This window comes from Nelumbo lutea, chromosome 6 (genome assembly GCF_056320005.1).
Source record: "Nelumbo lutea isolate HS-2025 chromosome 6, American lotus-T2T, whole genome shotgun sequence".
NCBI lineage: Eukaryota > Viridiplantae > Streptophyta > Magnoliopsida > Proteales > Nelumbonaceae > Nelumbo > Nelumbo lutea.
This window is the reverse complement of record NC_142689.1, coordinates 5,901,316-5,921,530: the sequence shown is the minus strand read 5'-3', so window position 1 is coordinate 5,921,530 and position 20,215 is coordinate 5,901,316. Positions and strand designations below refer to the sequence as shown.

General features: G+C 43.1%; 1 protein-coding gene across 4 annotated transcripts in view; it reads right to left on the bottom strand.

The window, feature by feature from the left end:
- Positions 1-20,215, bottom strand: part of LOC148847033 (uncharacterized) — a 41,945-nt gene that overhangs the window by 6,744 nt on the left and 14,986 nt on the right. The window lies entirely within an intron of this gene.

Sequence of the window (20,215 nt, the reverse complement as noted above, 5' to 3'; positions counted from 1 at the left end):
GTGTACATGCAGTTTACCTACTGGTTTTTATAGTACAAAAATAGGTAAGGTTTGTCGGTTGATAAAACTTTGTATGGACTAAAACAGTCCCCCAAAGCTTGGTTTGATAGATTCAAACAAGCCCTTGAAAAGTTTGGCCATGTGCAGGCTCAATCAGATCACACTTTGTTTATTAAAAAAGTTGATACTTCCTTGACTCTACTTGCTATATATGTGGATGACATTGTAGTAACAGGGAGTGATAACAACAAAATTGAGTCTCTTAAGAAACTTCTCCATCAAGAATTTGAGGTAAAGGACCTGGGAGAGTTACGATATTTCTTGGGTATTGAAGTAGCTCGGTTCAAGTATGGAATCTTTGTTTCTCAAAGAAAGTATGTCCTTGATTTGTTAGAAGAAACAGGAAAGTTGGGTGTTAAGCCAGCTGATACACCTATTGAACAGAATCACAAGATTAGTGCAAAAGGTGGAGAGCCTCTTGAAGATAAATCTATGTTCCAAAGATTAGTTGGTAAACTACTATATCTTTGTCTTACACGACCAGACATCAGCTATGCGGTCAGTGTTGTTAGTCAGTATATGCACTCTCCCAGAACTACCCACCTACTTGTTCTTGAGAGGATATTGGCATATTTAAGGATAATAATCACATGAAGATAGAAGTTTACACAAATGCAGATTGGGCCGGTTGTGTTAGTGATAGAAGGTCTACATATGGATATTGTGCCTTTGTAGGAGGTAACCTTGTTTCTTGGAGGAGTAAGAAGCAAAATGTTGTCTTTCGTTCCAGTGCTGTAGCTGAATATCGGTCCATGGCAAATGGTGTGGCTGAAATACTATGGTTGAAATCATTGTTTGATGAATTGGGTATTACCTACGAGAAACCTCTAATGTTGTACTGTGATAATCAGGTTGCTATTAATATAGCTCATAACCCAGTACAACATGACAGAACCAAGCACATTGAAATCGATCGACATTTTATTAGGGAAAGGGTTGCATCTCAAGAAGTTTGTCTTCTATATATCAGCTCCAACATGCAGCTTGTTGATCTTCTCACCAAGGCAGCTTCAAAGAAGAAGTTAGAAGCAGATCTATGCAAGTTGGGAATGACAAACATCTATTCCCAACTTGAGGGGGAGCGTAGAAACCACTGATGTGGTCCCCACCTCTTTCTGTTGTACTCGTATGCAACTACTATGTGGTCCCCATCTCTTTCTATTGTACTCATATACAACTACTAGTTATGTAAGTGTCAATCCACAATTAGTTGTTAGTCTTTTATTAGGACTTTAATTGTTGTCTTTTATTAGGATTTTAATTTTGCCATGTAAGCAGTCTTATCCTTACTTCAGAATTAATATAAATAGAAAGAGGGGGGCGACAGATTAAGCATCCTCTTCTTTTTGTTGAGACACAAATAAAGGGAATACAAGTGTACAAGAAAAGGCCACGCCAGCCTTTAAGTAATGTAACTAACAGCCAACCACTAGAACAAACTAAATAACAAACTGGACAAGTGGAGAGGCGGGTATAACAGAATTGTAACAGAAGTGTATAAATAAGGAAAGGAAGCTAGGAGGGGAATTATTGATTTGGGGAATACAATCTCTCTCTCGTTCAGGAGGCAGGCTTCCTCGAAAAAGTCCCTGAGTTAGGCAGTTCCTAACAAGTTGGTATCAGAGCCAAGATGCCAAGCACAAGGTCGTCTGCAATGGAGAACAGGGTCGACAACATGGAAGGAGAAATGCAAAGAATATCGGCTGACGTCAAAGAAATCAAAGAAAGCTTCGCATCCCTGCTTGAACGACTAGAACAGGAACCACCCGCGCCGAATCGGAAAGAGCGCAGTGAAACCAGTCATCGAAGCGGATCAAGAACAACAAGAATCGAGTTTCCCATCTTCGCAGGGGGAGATCCCACATCCTGGCTTCTGCGCACAGAAAGATACTTTGATTACCACAACACGCAAGGACCTGATCGTGTTCCATTAGCTTCCGCACACCTAAAAGGAGAGGCGATTGTCTGGTACCAGTGGTACCGGCGACGACACCCAAGAGCCACATGGGTGGACTTCACCGATGCCTTAACCATGCGATTTGGAGTCTCGGCTTTTGAGAACTATGATGAAAGCCTCGCTAAGCTACGACAGACCAGCTCTGTCCAAGATTATCAGATGGCGTTCGAAAGGTTAGCTGTGTGCGTGCAAGGTTAGCTAGAAAACGCGCTTGTCGGCAGTTTTGTTGGTGGACTCAGGGAAGAATTGCGGATGGAGGTAAAAGCCATGCAGCCCACCACCGTTCTTGACGCAGCAGCATTAGCTCGACTACATGAAGACAAACTGAATAGGGCAAGAAGGACTAATCGACCTCTGGGAGCTACAGTCAAACCAGGTATACCAAACCCAGAACCAGGTATCTTGGGTAACTGGAGTCCAGACCAGGAGTAGGAATCACAGGCAAGGACGCCAACTCTGGTTCAAGCCCCGACTCAGCCAAGAGGTTAACCTGGGCTGAGATGCAAGCCTGACAGGAAAAGGGCCTTTGTTATGCATGTGGAGACAAATTCGGGTCGGGCCATCGCTATAAGATCCCTCAAGTTTTCTTCCTGCAACTCGAAACCGAAAACGCCGAGCAATCAACAGACATTGAAGAGCCAATGGACAACCAAGAATGGGGGCAATGGACAAAGGAATACCTGAAAGTATCCCTGCAAGCCTTGACCGGTCTTGCTTCTTCTCGAACTATGAGTAACCGAACTGGTACAAGGGCGCCATGTGTCGGTTCTAATAGACAGTGGCAGCACTCCCAATTTCATTACCCAAACATTGGTCAGACAACTAAGGATTCCGGTCCAACAATGTACAACATTCTGGGTGCATGTAGCTAATGGGAGCAACCTGGTGTGCGACAGTACGTGCACATAATTAAAAATGAAGATACAAGGACATGAGTTTGAGGTAGATCTACACCCCCTGGAAATTAGTGGAGCAGATGTAGTTCTCGGAGTCCAATGGTTGAGGCAACCAGGGCCAATGATATGTGATTGGGCCTATCTCACCATGGATTTTCAAGTGGGCAGCTCACAGGTGCATATTCAAGGGCAGTTGTCCAAGGGTCCAGGACCCATTAGTCTCGCCACCCTAAGGAAACAAGTAGCAGACCCGCCCACATCATTTTAATGCAGATAGACTTCCACGGGAACGGCCCCATTCTAGCCCAAGAAAGCAGATCCGAAGAAGGCCGCACACAACTACAACAACTACTTCAGAAGTTTTCAGTGATCTTCCAAGAGCCTAAGGAACTACCACCGAAACGTGCCCATGATCATTGCATTCCATTACTGCCTGGAACTACACCAACAAATGTAAGGCCCTATCGTTACCCCTATTTTCAGAAACTAGAGATTGAGAGGCAAGTGCAAGATATGCTTGATAGAAAAATTATCCAACCCAGCCAAAGCCCATTCTCCTCACCAATATTACTTGTGAAAAAGAATGATGGGACATGGCGGTTTTGTATAGACTATAGGGCTCTGAACAACATTACTGTGAAGGATCGATTTCCTATACCGGTAATCGATGAACTACTAGATGAACTCGATAGGGCCACCATATTCTCTAAACTAGACCTGAGATCGGGATATCATCAAATTCGAGTCCATGAGGGAGACATCCACAAGACTGCCTTTCCTACACACGAAGGGCATTATGAGTTTCTGGTCATGCCGTTTGGGTTGACCAATGCGCCAGCTACGTTACAAGCACTTATCAATGACATATTTCGACCCCATTTGAGCAAATTTATACTCATTTTTTGTTATGATATACTTGTATATAGCGCTACATGGGACGAACACCTAGCACATCTACAAATCACCTTGGAACTACTAAGGACTCATAAACTCCTTGCAAAGGAGTCAAATTGCGCATTTGGACAGACGCAAGTACACTATTTAGGGCACGTAGTCGAAAACGACATTGTAACAACAAACCCAGAAAAGATCTCAAGCATGATAAATTGGCCCCGACCTCAAAATGTTAAGGAGTTATGGGGCTTCTTGGGTCTAACAGGGTACTACCGGCGATTCATAAGAGGGTATGGATTGATTGCTGCCCCCTTGACAAGCTTACTTAAGAAGAATGGGTTCTGTTGGACTAGGGAGGCCCAACAAGCCTTCGAGACACTCAAAACAACTGTCTCGTCCCCACCGACGCTCGCACTTCCAGACTTCTCAAAGGACTTCATCATTGAATGTGATGCGTCAAGCCAAGGAGTTGGTGCAGTCCTCATGCAAGAAGAAAGGCCACTAGCGTTTTTCAGCAAAGCAATGAAAGAACAGAAATGGGCCAAGTCAGTATACGAACGCGAACTGATAGCAATTGTTCTCGCAGTTCAGAGGTGGTGGCCCTACCTTCTAGGGAGGCGGTTCATCATACAAACTGGCCACCAAAGCCTGAAATTTCTGTTGGAGCAGTCCGTACTATCCCCGGAACAACAACGATGGATAGCCAAATTACTCGGCTACGATTATGTCATTAAGTACAAGGCACGGCACACTAACAAGGTGGCGGATGCACTGTCACGCCAACCACAACTATTTCCATTACTTCTCACGGGCCCAACATGTTCCATCATGGGTCAGCTAAGGGAAGAAGCTGAAAGGCACCCACAACTAAGCAAGCTGCGTTCACAGGTCCAAGAGGACCCTACTAGCCACCTAGGGTACACAATGGAGAATAACTTGTTGTTGTATAAGTAGAAGTTCAGGACTGTTATCAGTCTTGAACCCTAATGGATTTCAGGATCGAAGATAAGAAGAAAGGTAAGAGGAAAGAAGAGGAAGAGGGAGAAGCAGTAGAACACAAGGGTTGAAAGGAGGAGCAGAAGCTTAATGTTCTGCCGCCGCCACTTTAATTAATATTTATAGGTTATGCTCATTACATGGAAAGGACAGATCTGCCCTTAGTCTTTACATAACAAATAGAGCAAAAAATAAGACTGAAATAAATAACAACTGAAACAACTAAATGACCGATAGCTAACCCTAGGCAGACTAGAACATCTTCTACCCTGCGAACACAGTGGGACCGTAGCTATGGGGCCCACATCAGTGTTCTCTACACTCCCCCTCAAGTTGGGAATAAATGTTTATCATTCCCAACTTGGATAGATCTGCCTCTAGCTTCTTCCGTGGTACAACTTTGGTGAGGATATCTGCCAACTGCATATTGGAGGTGATGTATGGGAGACACACTTCTTGTGATGAGACCCTCTCTCGTACAAAGTGTCGATCAACTTCAATATGTTTAGTACTGTCATACTGCACTGGGTTGTCTGCTATATTAATAGCCGCTTGATTATCACAATACAGCATCAGAGGCTTCTCATACTCAATACCCAACTCCTCAGGTAGTGATCTCAGCCAAAGAATTTCAGCCACTCCATTAGCCATTGACCCGTACTCAGCTTCAGCACTGGATCGGGAGACAACACTCTGTTTCTTACTCCTCCAAGAAACTAGGTTACCTCCCACAAGAGCACAATATCCAGAGGTAGACCTTCTGTCATCAACACTCCCAGCCCAATCGACATCCGTATAGACTTCCACCTTCATGTGGTCATTGTTCTTGAACAGTATACCTCTACCCAGGCATCTCTTCAAGTATGCTAGTATTCTTTCTGCTGCTAGAAGGTGCGTGGTTCTAGGAGAATGCATATACTAACTGACAACACTAATGGCATAACTGATATCTGGCCGGGTGAGGCATAGATATAGGAGCTTTCCCACTAACCGCTAGAACATAACTTTGTCTTCAAGCAGCTCCCCACTCTCTGCACTAACCCTGTGGTTCTGTTCAATGGGTATATCTGCAAGTTTGACACCCACTTTCCAGTTTCAGCCAAGAGATCTAAAACATATTTCCTCTGAGAGACAAAGATCCCCTGTTTAGATCTAGCAACCTCAATACCCAAAAAATACCGTAGTGTACCCAGATCTTTCACCTCAAACTCTTGATGAAGGAGTTGTTTGAGGGACTCAATCTCATGGTTGTCATTTCATGTCACCACAATATCATCAACATATACTGCAAGTAGTGTCAGTGACGACTCCACCCTCTTGATGAACAGTGTATGATCTGACTGGGCCTGTACATAACCGAACTTCCCAAGGGCTAGTTTGAATCTGTCGAACCAAGCTCTAGGTGACTGCTTTAAACCATACAATGCCTTATTGAGCCGACAGACCTTCTTACCTACCTCTGTATCATAGAATCCAGGAAGCAACTGCATGTAAACCTCTTCCTGCAAGTCCCCATTCAGGAAGGCATTCTTAACATCCATTTGGTACAAAGGCCAAGTGTAGCTTGCTACAAGAGATAATAGAACCCGAATGGTGGTCATCTTGGCTACCGGGGCAAATGTCTCCAAGTAATCTATACCATAAGTCTGAGTGAACCCTTTTGCAACTAGCTGAGCTTTGTACCTCTCAATGGAACCATCCGCATTGTGCTTCACAGTAAATACCCACCTGCATCCAGCTGGTTTCTTTCCTTTGGGCAAGTCAACTAACTCCCAGGTATTATTTTTCAACAGGGCATCCATTTCAACTTGCATTGCACCTCTCCACTCCATGACTGATATGGCTTCTTGCACTGTTCTCGGAATAGGGACATCAGCAACGGAGGTGAGATAGGACCTGTAGGAGGGAGATAGGCGATCATAGGACAAAAACTGGGAGATGCAGTGGACTGTAGATGTGGTGCAATGCCGTTTTCCTTTACGGAGGGCAATGGGAAGGTCAAGGTCATCTGCAGAGGGTGAGGTAGCAACAATGGAAGGAGTCTCTGTGGGCCCTGGGACTGTAATATCTGGACTTGGAGCCATAGAAGAGGTTGGAGCTGGTCGGGACTGCTGATGACCGGGATCAACCTGCATGCATCGCCTGTGACAGACTCTCAACTCCCGATCCCTCTGACCACCCTTGCTACTACAGCCCTCATCACCAACTAGAATAGGTAAGGGAACAGCCCCAAAAGTATTAGCCCTGTCCTCACTGCACTCCCCCTGAAGAAAATGACCCAAATCTCCACGCTCACTACTCTCCCCCTGAGGAGAGACCCGAGAATAATAGGGTGTTTCCTCAAAGAAAGTGACATCCATGGATACAAACTTCTTCCCTGAGACAGGATCATAACAACAATAACCCTTTTGAGTTTGTGCATAACCAAGAAAAATGCATTTAGAGGCCTTGGGTTCAAACTTGGAGTGATGGGGACCAAGAAGCTGAACAAAATAGGTACAACCAAATGTCTTGAGGGGAATAGTGAACAACTCCTCATTGGGGTATAGAAGGGAAAAATGAGGTTTCATATCAAGAACCCGGGAAGGAATCCGATTAATAAGATATACCGCCGTAAGGATAGCATCACCCCAAAAGCGAATAGGGACATTGGAGGTAAACATAATACTTCTAGCAACCTCCAAGATGTGCCTATTCTTCCTCTCTGCAACCCCATTCTGCTGAGGTGTATGAGGGCAAGTGCTCTGATGGATAACCCCATGATTAAGGAGGTACGATGCCAATGGCTTAGCAAAGTATTCCTTTGCATTATCAGATCTAAGCACTTTGATCCTGGCATCAAACTGGAATAGGATCATTTGGTGGAAGTTTTGGGTCAGGGCAGGCACCTCATCTCGTGATCGCATAAGATAAACCCAAGAAAACCGGGTGTGGTCATCAACAAATAACAAAAAATACCTATACCCACCCATAGAAGGAATGTGATATGGCCCCCAAACATCAGTATGCACAATATCAAAAGAACTATTACTCCTTTTATTACTCAATGAATAAGAGTTTCTACAATGTTTAGCAAACTCACAACTTTCACACTTCAACTGAGATGACTCAACAGACTCAAACAAAGTAGGAAACAGACTCTTCAAGGACCGAAAAGATAAATGACCCAACCAGTTATGCCAAAGCATAACCGGACTCACAACCTGAGAAACAAGTAACTTCTTATCCACTGACTCTTCCCGACGAGAACTCTCCCCGAGCAGATAGATCCCATTTGTCTCACGGCCAGTCCCAATCACCTTCTTCGTCTTCAGGTCCTGAAAAACACATCGGTCAGGAAAGAAAGTTACTGAGCAGTTCAAATGTTTGGTAATACTACTAACGGAGAGGAGGTTAATATTCAGTTTAGGAACATGCAAGACAAAGGACAAGGATATAGTATCCGACAGTTTGATGTCACCCTTGCCAGAAATAGGGACAAGAGAGCCATCAGCTATAGATACTTTATCCCTACCAGAAGATAAGTAATAAGTAGTAAACAAAGAGGGCAAGCTAGTCATATGGTCGGATGCACCTGAATCTATTACTCAACAAGGTTCAGTAGTACCTGGAGTGGAGGCATGGTAGGCTGAGGCTCGAGTACCTGAGTGTGCAAAGGCCGATGTGGTCGGGGCTGACAATGACTGCAGTAACTGAGCTGAACTGCCAACTTCCTTCTCCAATTGTATTAGAGCAGCCCGAACTGCAGCTAAGGTCTCTAATGGTGTGCCTCTTGTGCCAGATGAGGATGTTGAATCAGTAGTCATAGCCACATGAGCATTACCCTTTTTATTTCTCAACTTTGCCGAAACCAAATGTGGATGCAGCTTCCAACATGTTTATTTTGTGTGTTTAGGTTTCTTGCAATGCTCACACACCACATCCCTTTTATCTTCCTTCTTTCTGTCCCTCTCTGAATCACCCTCTGTTTTGGGTTTGACAGCTACTAAGGCAGGTGTAAGCGGTTGAGGTTGCATCATGACTTTCCTCCTGGTCTCTTCACTGTGCAATAAGGAGTATGCCTAAGAGAGGGTCACACTATCTCCGATCAAAATCTGCTGCCTCACAATATCATATTCTGAATTCAGTCCTGCTAGGAACTCAAAACACTCTGTTTGTCTCGATGTGCTTTCTATGTATCTGAGCATCTTTGGGACTCTCCCACTCAAGAGTCTCTAAGTGATCAATCTCATGCCACAGGGACTTCAAGGTAGAGAAGTAGACCGACACCGGTTTCTCTCCTTGTTTAAAGGGAATTCACCTCACATTTCAACTCATATGCTCTGGCAACATTAAGGGGTTGGGAGTAAGTCTCTTTCATCACATTCCATATCTCCTTGGTTGTCTTTGCCCATAGGTAATTTCGGCTGATATGGGGCTGCATAGAATTACAGAGCCATGTCATAACCAAGTAGTTTTCTTGGACCCACTTGGTATACATAGGGTCTCCCTTGGAAGGTTCTGCCACATCTCCCAAGAGATACCCTACTTTGCCCCTTCCCCCAATAGCCATCATGGCTGATTGGGCCCATTCCAAATAGTTTGATCCATCAAACTTTACGGTTGTAATATGAAAACCTATCTCAGAACCACCACCATAACTGTTGTTCCCAAAACTGCCTTTTGCCTGATTCTTAAACTCCATTTCGGTCAAGAACCAGAAGTCTCAAAATTAGGGTTACTACAGTAAAAAACCAGCACTAGGACTACCAACCACAATCACAAAATCAGTATAGAACCAATCTGTACTCACAGTAGATGTGCACGAAACCCCAAAAGAAAACTGAAAAACAGTTTGAAGAACAATCTGATATGTTGAAGCCAATTTGAGGTTTTAATCAGTCCTAAAAGCCATACACTCCAAACAGTACCGTACGGATAAGGTTTGTATTAGGGTTGAAACCCTAAAATTGAACTATTAGGGTTTGCCACAGGGATAAGATCACAAGGTTCAGTCCAATACTAGGGTTTGCCACAGGGATAAGACAAAACCCTAGAGAATAGAGAGATAAAACCCTAGAGTGGTTCGGCCACCCTTGCTTGATAGGTCCAACCTATCTTCTCTGATGTTACTTCTCTCAGAAAATAAAAGACTTACAATAGGATGCAGTTCGCTGCCTACCAAGGTTACCCGAAGCCTAGCCTTCTCTGATTCTTCCTGATCACCAACTCGCTGCAACTGTGGCACTTCTTCAAACAGCTACTAATCCTCTGGAGATCTCCAAGAACCAATCAACGAACTTTGCTTTCTCAGCTTCCAGCCTTAGATGGTTCTCATGTGGTCGGCTGGACTAGACTCACATGAGAAACCCTAGCTCTGATACCAAGTAGAAGTTCAAGACTGTTATCAATCTTGAACCCTAATGGATTTCAAGATCGAAGATAAGAAGAAAGGTAAGAGGAAAGAAGAGGAAGAGGGAGGAGAAGCAGTAGAACACAAGGGTTGAAAGGAGGAGCAGAAGCTTAATGTTCTGCCACCGCCACTTTAATTAATCTTTATAGGTTATGCTCATTACATGGAAAGGACAGATCTGCCCTTAGTCTTTACATAACAAATAGAGCAAAAAATAAGACTGAAATAAATAACAACTGAAACAACTAGATGACCGATAGCTAACCCTAGGCAGACTAGAACATCTTCTACCCTACGAACACAGTGAGACCATAGCTGTGGGGCCCACATCAGTGTTCTCTACAGTATAAACGCAGAATGGTGATACTACAGGATTCAGTCCATATTCAACAACTTTTGGAAGTGTTCCACTCATCACCAGCAGAAGGACACTCAGGGATCCTGTGCACTTACAAGAGACTAGCCACCCAATTCCACTAGAAAGGCATGTGGAATTCGGTCCAAAAATTCATAGCCGAATGCGTCATTTGCCAGAAAAATAAGGCGGATACCCAGTCTCCAGCAGGACTGCTACAACCACTCCCAATTCCTACACAAGTGTGGGCAGATATATCAATGGACTTCATAACGGGGCTTCCCCTTTCCTATGGCAAGTCCATCATTCTCGTAGTGGTTGATAGATTCACCAAATACTGCCATTTTCTCCCTCTTTCCCACCCCTTTACAGCCTCAATGGTGGCTGAGATTTTTACTAAGGAGGTGGCACGACTGCATGGTACCCCTAACTCTATTGTCTCAAACCGTGACCCTATTTTTATGAGTCGTTTCTGGGCATAACTTTTTTGACTACAGGGAGTGAAACTCTTCAAATCTACTAGCTACCACCCTCAAACAGATGGGCAGACTGAGGTGGTCAACCAGAGTTTGGAAACCTATCTAAGGTGCTATGCAGGGTATAGGCCACGTCAGTGGCTCAAGTGGCTTCATTGGGCAGAATGGTGGTACAATACCACGTATCACAGTGCAGCAAGAATGACTCCCTTCCGGGCTCTATATGGATGGGACCCACCTCCCCTACTCCCATATGAGAAAGGGTCTACAGCAGTAGCAGTAGTGGAAGACCAACTCCTCCAACGAGATAGGGTGTTACAAGATCTCAAATCCCACCTCCATCGAGCCCAACAATGGATGGCAGACTCCTACAACAGAAAGCATAGGCCCGTCTAGCACCAAATTGGGGAGCAAGTCTTCCTTAAACTACAACCATACAAGCAAGTTTCAGTAACAGGCCACAGGTGGAACAAACTGAGCCCAAGGTACTTTGGCCCATTTCGGATTGTGGAACGCATTGGGTTTGTGGCATACAGGCTTGACCTCCCAGCAACATCAAAATTGCACCCTGTATTCCATGTATCTCTATTAAAGAAATGGCCAAAAACAGGAGCAATAACAATGTTGTGAGGATTATTTAATTGTTATTTTATAGTTGTTGTTAGTGTTAAGATGCTGTCAGTCATTTTCTTTCTTTCTTATTAGTTTGTTTCTAGGGAGTGCTGCCAGGGGCATACTTGTAATCTCCCATTCCTTTTATATTAAGTTAATATAAATAACAAAACTGGCGGCAGCCAGTAGTTGTAGGTTTTTTGTCTCTCAATCATATCTTCCTCTTCTTCTCTTTCTCTCTCTCGTCTCTCTCTCTCTCTCTTTCTCCATGAATGATTACATGGTATCAAAACATAATTCTGGGCTATAAAGAACCATTACTCTCATCTGAACCAAGCTCTATTCTCAGTTTCTTTTTTTTTTTTCTCTCTTGATCTCTTGGACGTGGAAGACAAAGAAACCTAATCGGACTGGTTAGGTCACTTGCGGCTGCTTTCTTTTTTTGTCTCTCAATCATATCTTCCTCTTCTTCTCTTTCTCTCTCTCTCTCTCTCATCTCTCTCTCTCTCCATGAATGATTACATGGTATCAGAGCATAATTCTGGGCTATAAAGAACCATTACTCTCATCTGAACCAAGCTCTATTCTCAGTTTCTTTTTTTTTTTTCTCTTGATCTCTTGGACGTGGAAGACAAAGAAACCTAATCGGACTGGTTAGGTCACTTGCGGCTGCTTTCTTTTTTTGTCTCTCAATCATATCTTCCTCTTCTTCTCTTTCTCTCTCTCTCTCATCTCTCTCTCTCTCCATGAATGATTACATGGTATCAGAGCATAATTCTGGGCTATAAAGAACCATTACTCTCATCTGAACCAAGCTCTATTCTCAGTTTCTTTTTTTTTTCTCTCTTGATCTCTTGGACGTGGAAGACAGAAACCTAATCGGACTGGTCAGGTCACTTGCGGCTGCTTTCTTTGGGTTCTTCCTTGGTCATAACACCAAGGAAACCCTAGTAGAAGAGGGGCGATGCTGTAAAGACTCTCTTCTCTTTGTTCAATGCTGTGAAAATTGATTTCTGGGTTTGCACCTTCGTACAGGTGATGGACAGGGTACGTGTTCCTTGTTTTTTTTCTGTGGTCAATGATGTGAAGGCCTTGTTTTTTGGGTTTACGCCTTTGTACAGCTACTGGACTGTTAGTAAGCATGCACTGTAGTCAAACTGCTAGTAGATTGTTTTAACTGGTTGCTGGACTGATTACTGGGCTGTTCTGATAGCCAAACTAGCACTGGGCTGATTTCAGCAGTTTTTTTTCTCTTTCCAGAAGTAAAATTCTTGGGGGTTTAGCACTCTAATTGTGGCTGTGGTGTAGTTGTGTGGGATCTGGTCTGGTACACTTGTGATTCTAGTTCTTGTAGTGTAGACTCTCTTCCTCAATGGCAAACTATGATTCAGCTTCATCTGGGGTTACACCAACCTGTAGCACAGCTGGTATGGGAGGTGAAAACATGATGTTTCCCATGCCCATTACCCCTTTAAATGGTCTAAACTACCTGGAGTGGGCTAAAAGTGTAAAACTTTATGTAACGGCAAGGGGAAAAGCTGGTTACATAAATGGGAGGATGAAAGAACCCAAGAGTGAGACAGCTGAACATGATAGGTGAGACCAAGAAAACAGTATGGTGATGTCATGGCTCCTTGCAGCCATGGAACCTGATGTGAAGAAGAACTTTATGTGGGCAGACACCGCTAGTGAGATTTGGGAATAGGCCAAAACTACCTATTCTGAGCAAAGGCATTATGCCAAGGTTTACCAGTTGCAAGCTGAATCCTCAACCTGTAAACAAGGAAATCGTAGTTTGTCTTCCTATTATTCAGCCCTTACCTCTGTATGTAAAGAATTGGATCATTATCAGGCCATAGAGTGGAAACATGATGACGATGCTAAGGCCTACAGAAAGCTGGTTTCTCAGCAACGTGTGTTTGCCTTCTTGTTGGGACTGAACCCTGCCTATGAACCCTTGAGAGTTCAGATCTTAGGAAGCAAAGAGTTGTCGTCGGTTGACGAGGTATATGCCCTTGTTCGATCGGAAGAAAGTAGTGGAGTGTGATGGTTACAACCGAGGGGGAGTAACAGGTTGCTTTGGTTGCAATGAGTAATAACAACATGGGGAAGAAAAGTGACACCAAGAAGGCTGATGATAAAGACAAGTTGTTTTGTACCCACTGTCGGAGCTCACGGCATACACGTGACACATGTTGAGACATTCACGGGAAACCCAAGTGGGCAGTGAAGAACCAAGAACAGGGTAAAGGGCAAGGTCAGAAAAAGATGAACACAGCACATAATGCAGCACATGTGGCCACCCAAGATACTCAGGTTGCCGGTACTACCCAAGACCACCTTACTAATTCTGACCCCAAGGAAAATATAATGAATTCCTTCATAGACCACTTGGAGTCATATGGTAGGGCTTTGCGACAGATGGATAGTTCAGTTACTGATACTCCTACTTCATTTGCATCTACGTCAGGTAATGCGGATTCTGCATTCCATGTCACTCCCACTGGTTCCCCTTGGATCATTGACTCAGGGGCCTCCAACCACATGACCGGTAAGCCGAACTTGTTTCAGACTTATAGCCTTTTGTCAGGAAGGGATAAAGTGAGGCTTGCAGATGGATCATTCTCCTCCATTGCAGGACAATGATCAATATCTCTTCCCCCTTGCCTTAACCTGAATTGTGTATTACATGTCCCTCAACTTCCTATAAATTTGCTTTCAATTAGTAGTATCACAAGCTCTTTAAACTGTAGTGTAACATTTTTTCCTAGTTCGTGTGTTTTTCAGGATCTAACTTCTAGGAGGACGATTGGTAGAGGGAGCCTAGTGGATGGTCTCTACATTCTCAACAACAAGGCTGGTTTCTCGGTGTCATCCTCAGAGTCACATAGTCAGTCAAATTTTTTTGTGAAATAGTCGGTTAGGTCATGTTTCTTTTGAAATAGTAAAGTCTTTGTTCCCGGTTTTATTGAAGTCATTTTCAATGTCAAAGTTCCAATGTCAAATGTGTCAGTTGAGCAAACAATGTAGAACAACTTTTCACTCAAATAATAAAAAATCAAGTGTTCCTTTTCATGTTGTGTATTCTGATGCATGGGGGCCTACTATTATAATCTCTGAGAGCAGATATAAGTACTTTATCACATTGATCGATGACTACTCTCGCTATACATGGGTATTCCCTATGCGTAGTAGAGACGAAGTTCCAAAGATTGTGAAAGACTTCCAGATGATGGTATTTATGCAATTCCATGTTGAAATATAGATCTTCCAATCTGACAATGCAAAAGAATATTTCCATAGTGAGCTCAACGAGTTCTTTGCCTCCCACGGATCTATTCATAGGAGCTCATGCGCAAGAACACCACAACAAAATGGTGTTGCAAAAAGAAAAAACAGACACCTCCTTGAGGTAGCTCGCGGGATGATGTTACACATGAATGTTCCAAAAAGGTTTTGGATGGATGTTGTACTTGCAACTGCTTATGTCATCAATCGCAAACCCTCCAGAGTACTAAACTACATGGCCCCTCATCAGTTGTTGTTCCCTCAGCCCCCTTTATTTTCCATTTCTTTTTTTATCAATAACACATTCATTAATTCATCAGTAGAAAATTTACAAGTGGAAGACAAACACACTTATCTTCCAAAAGTCACAAAGAGCTTCAAAAAAGGAAAAAAGAAAATACAAAGACACTAACGTTACAGCTTATCCCAAAACAATGAATCCCTTTCTGCCCCTTGTTTAGCTAAACCGTCAGCTAGGGAACTAGCTGATCTTTTAATCCAACATGTCTTAACTTCCATCTCCCGCACCAGCCACTTGAATTTCCTCTTCTCATTATTATACTTCCATAAATCATTTTGATCTTTAGTCAACCACCCTATCACCACCTCTGAATCCCCTTCAATTATAAGTTTCTTGATGTTCAATTCCTTAGCTTTCTGGATTCCTTCCATAACTGCACAGATCTCAGCTCTAAGGGAGTCACCCACTCCAATTGGGCCTGAGAACATAGCAGAGATGACCCCATTTTCATCCCTAAATACACCCCCGATCCCCGATTGTCCTGCGTTTCCCCTACTACATCCATCAAAGTTTAATTTCAAGAATCCACTAGGTGGGGGGGGTCCAAGCCACACTCATTACTGACTTGGTCTGCGTGCAATTTGCAATTTCACCCCACTTCCTCAACATGTCATCCACAGTGTAATCTGTGAATATTTCCAAAGATTTCAACCACTGTACCACCCTAAAATGTATGATAGCCCTCAGATCTGTTGTTCCTCTCTGAGTTTCTTAGAATATCCTGGAGTTTCTTTGTTCCCACAGTGTCCAACATACTGCAGCCCTTAGTCCTCTCCACATTGTCCTTCCCCTTTATAACCGCCATCTGAAAAAGGAAGGGGAGAAAAGGTCCCGCATGTCTGATGAGGGATTCCAGCTGCATCCAAATAAGGAGAAAGCCTAATCCCACAATGACCTCGTGAAGTGGCAAGACACCATTAGGTGAAAACCAGTCTCCCCATCTACTTTACACAAAACACACCACTGAGGTGACAAGCAAGTATTGGGTCACTTCTTTTGGAGTAGATCACCGGTGTTGATTCTTTCCAGATAGGCTTCCCAACAAAAACTACCAACCCTAGGAGGTATAGCTCTGCACCAAACCTCACCAACAGGGAAAGGGAACAAGGTAGGACTGGTGGACTGACTTAAGACTTTGAAGAATTAAGTACAAGAGAAAATGCCATTGGGGGTAGGTGTTCAAATTCTAGAATCCGCCCTAGTGGGGTCTAAGACAACGTTATCAAGAAGTGCAAGAAGGCTCGAAATACAGTCGAAGTTTGAGTCCCTCAAATCCCTTCTTAAACCCAAGTTCCACCCAATCCCAGAAGTGGAAGAGGACGGGGTGGTAAAAGACGAGATCAGCTCATTTTTCAAATCAGAAAGAGCCCCCTTTATTTTCCATTCCCATGAGAGTTTTTGGTTGTTATGCCTTTGTCCATGATCTGTCTCCGTCTCGAGGTAAGTTAGACCCTCGGTCCATTCCTTGTATCTTCCTGGGGTATCCCTCCTCTCAAAAAGGGTATCGGTGCTTTGATCTCGCTAGTCTTAAGTTTTTTATGTCCATGGATGTGTCCTTCTTTGAATCTGAGCCATTCTTCCCCGCTTCTCCTAAGGGGGAGAGTAGTAGTGTGGAAGAGGAGAAGCAGGTTCAGGTCCACCAAGTATCTCTTCCTTCTATTCCAGACCTTGCTCCCTTTCGTGTCTTCCAACGCCGTAGAGATCAACAATGTGATAGAGATGTGGAGCAACCAAACATTGAGCAACCGACACTGTTAGACTCCCAGGAGGTAAGTTCAATCCCTGTTGCACCTATTGATACCCCTACTCCTACTGTGGATGACCTTGACATTCCTATTGCTCAAAGAAAGGGAGTCAGGTCATGCACTACCAAACACCCCATTACCCAGTATGTTTCCTACGATCACATTTCCCCCTCATACCGAGCCTTTCTATCCGCAGTTGATTGCATCCCTATTCCCAAAAATGTTGCAAAAGCCTTAAAATGCCCCAAATGGATAGATGCCATGAAGGAGGAGATTAATGCTCTTCATAAAAATCAAACTTGGGAATTGGTGGATCTTCCAAAGGGGAAAGACCCCATGGGGTGTAAGTGGGTGTTTACAGTTAAACACAAAGCAGACGGGACAGTTGAAAGGTACAAAGCAAGATTAGTAGCCAAAGGGTACACACAAGTGTACGGGGCTGATCTATTTGTCCATGACCCGTCCAGACATTGCCTATTCAATTGGGGTTCTAAGCCAATTCATGCACTCTCCTAAGAAACCACACATGGAGGCAGCAGAGAAAGTTCTTAGATACTTGAAAAAGTATCCCGGAACAGGTCTACTATTCAGTAAGCATAATCACCTAAAGGTGGAAGTCTTTACAGATGCTGATTGGGCAGGTGTTGTGGATGATAGAAAGTCCACGATGGGTATTGCACATTTGTGGGAGGAAACCTAGTGACCTGGAAAAGCAAGAAACAAAGTGCGGTAGCAAGGTCAAGTGTTGAAGCTGAATATAGAGCTATGGCACATGGGGTGGCTGAAGTTCTTTGGCTAAAAAATCTTCTAAGGGAGCTTGGAGTTGTTATTCATAATCCTATGTCTCTTTACTGTGACAACAAGGCAACCATAAACATCACCAGCAACCCTGTCCTACATGAGAGGACCAAGCACATTGAGGTGGACAAACACTTCATAAGGGAAAAATTGGAAAAAAGGGAAATTTGCATCCCTTATGTCAACTCCAAGGAACAACTCGCTGATGTCCTCACAAAAGGGCTTCCATACTCACAGCACAATGAGTTATGTGATAAGCTGGGCATGATAGACATATTCAGCCCAACTTGAGGGGGAGTATTGTGAGGATTATTTAATTGTTATTTTATAGTTGTTGTTAGTTTAAGATGCTGTCAGTCAGTTATTTTCTTTCTTTCTTATTAGTTTGTTTCTAGGGAATGCCGCCAGGGGCATACTTGTAATCTCCCATTCCTTTTATATTAAGTTAATATAAATAACTAAACTGGTGGCAGCCAGTAGTTGTAGGTTTTTTGTCTCTCAATCATATCTTCCACTTCTTCTCTTTCTCTCTCTCTCTCTCTCTCTCCATGAATGATTACAAACAACAACCACCCTCCCATCATTCTCGGAAGATGGCCAAGTTCAAACTGAGCCCACCCAGATAACAGATTTCAGGTGGATACGCAAAGAGAATCACATCGAACCAGAGGCATTGGTGGTATGGTCAGGTCTCCCAATTGAGGATGCAACTTGGGAACCTTACTTGGACTGACAGAATAGATTTCCACATCTTGACCTTGAGGGCAAGGTCGCTTTCAAGGGAGGAAGGACTGTTGAGACACAAATAAAGAGAATACAAGTGTACAAGAAAAGACCACGCCAGCCTTTAAGTAATGTAACTAACAGCCAACCACTAGAACAAACTAAATAACAAAATGGACAAGTGGAGAGGCTGGTACAACAGAATTGTAACAGAAGTGTATAAATAAGGAAAGGAAGCTAGGAGGGGAATTATTGATTTTGGGAATACAATCTCTCTCTCTCTCTCTCTCTCTCTCTCTCTCTCTCTCTCTCTCTCTCTCTCTCTCTCTCTCTCGTTCAGGAGGCAGGCTTCCTCGAAAAAGTCCCTAAGTTAGGCAGTTCCTAACACTTTTCTGAAATCCTTCCTTCGAAATCTTCTTCTCTTCTTTTCTCTTTCTCCTCTCATCCTCTTAATTTCCCATTGATTATACACCACAGCTTGGGCTGTCAGTAGTCTCATACGACTACAAGATATAAAAATCATCTCCCAAACCACAAATGTAATATGGAGTGAGAATCATGTAGCACAAACTGCTGAAGGAACAGAAACTCCAAAGGAAGAATGTATTTTATAAGGTTATCTTTACATATTTTTACGCAGATAGTAAATATGCATTAGATGCCTATATATGAGGGAATTAGCCATAGTTTTGAAGGTGTCAAGATGAGGCTGGGTGACAGGAGGGCACCTGCTCGCCTAGGTGATGGATTTTTTTAATAATCTTCATAACTGAAGTATAAACTAGCATAAAAAGAAGGATATGTTAATTGGAAAAAATATTCCCTTGCTTATTGGTTCAGGTTTTGAAGTCTTTGAGGGCTCAAGACAGCATACACCAACATGTGTTGATTGAACCCTAACAAATTAGAAAATAATAAAAAGAAACTAGCAATGTAAACTCCAAAATAAATTTTAGTTTAGTAATGCCTATTTTGGTATTATAATCTCAAAAAGTTAAGAATATAAAAGTATTTCATAGCCCCATGTATAAATTAGCTTGGCAACTAAGGGATTTGACCCTCTATGGGTGCCTAACAGCAGAACAGTCGGCCAGGTCATTACTTCAAATCTAAACCCTTCATAATGCCCATAATTTTTGGAAGACATATATGCACATGGAGATCATCAATGCATAATCTCTTCTCTTAGCCGGTTGGGGTGTGTGTGTAGCTTTCCAGCCAAGGAGGGACATATTTTTGCACATCTTCCTTTTTCCTTTCTCCACATACAGAAGGTCATCTATTATGAGTGATACTCATCATCATTGTCATCATCTAATCCTTGTCAGAACTATATGGGATTGGCTACATGAATCCTGTTTTGCCATTCCTTTCTTTTCAGTGATACCACTGAAAGGCACAAACTGACATTATTTAACAACACAACTGTAGCTTATCCAATCTTCAAATGGTAAATTGGGAAGACAATACAAAAACGTCTCCACATCCCTTGATGCATTTATCCATAATGAAATAGAGCCATTTTTTGATGGAAAAATTATTACTGAATAACCCATGAGAATCCTCCTGAGTCCAATTCATCATCATCTAGGCTTTGTCCCAACTATATGAGGCCAGCTACATGAATCCTGTTTTGCCATTCCATTCTGTTTGAAGTGACACATCCAATCTTCCTGAGTCCATTTATTTGCTAAAAATTCAGACAACAAAAACAATTGTGAA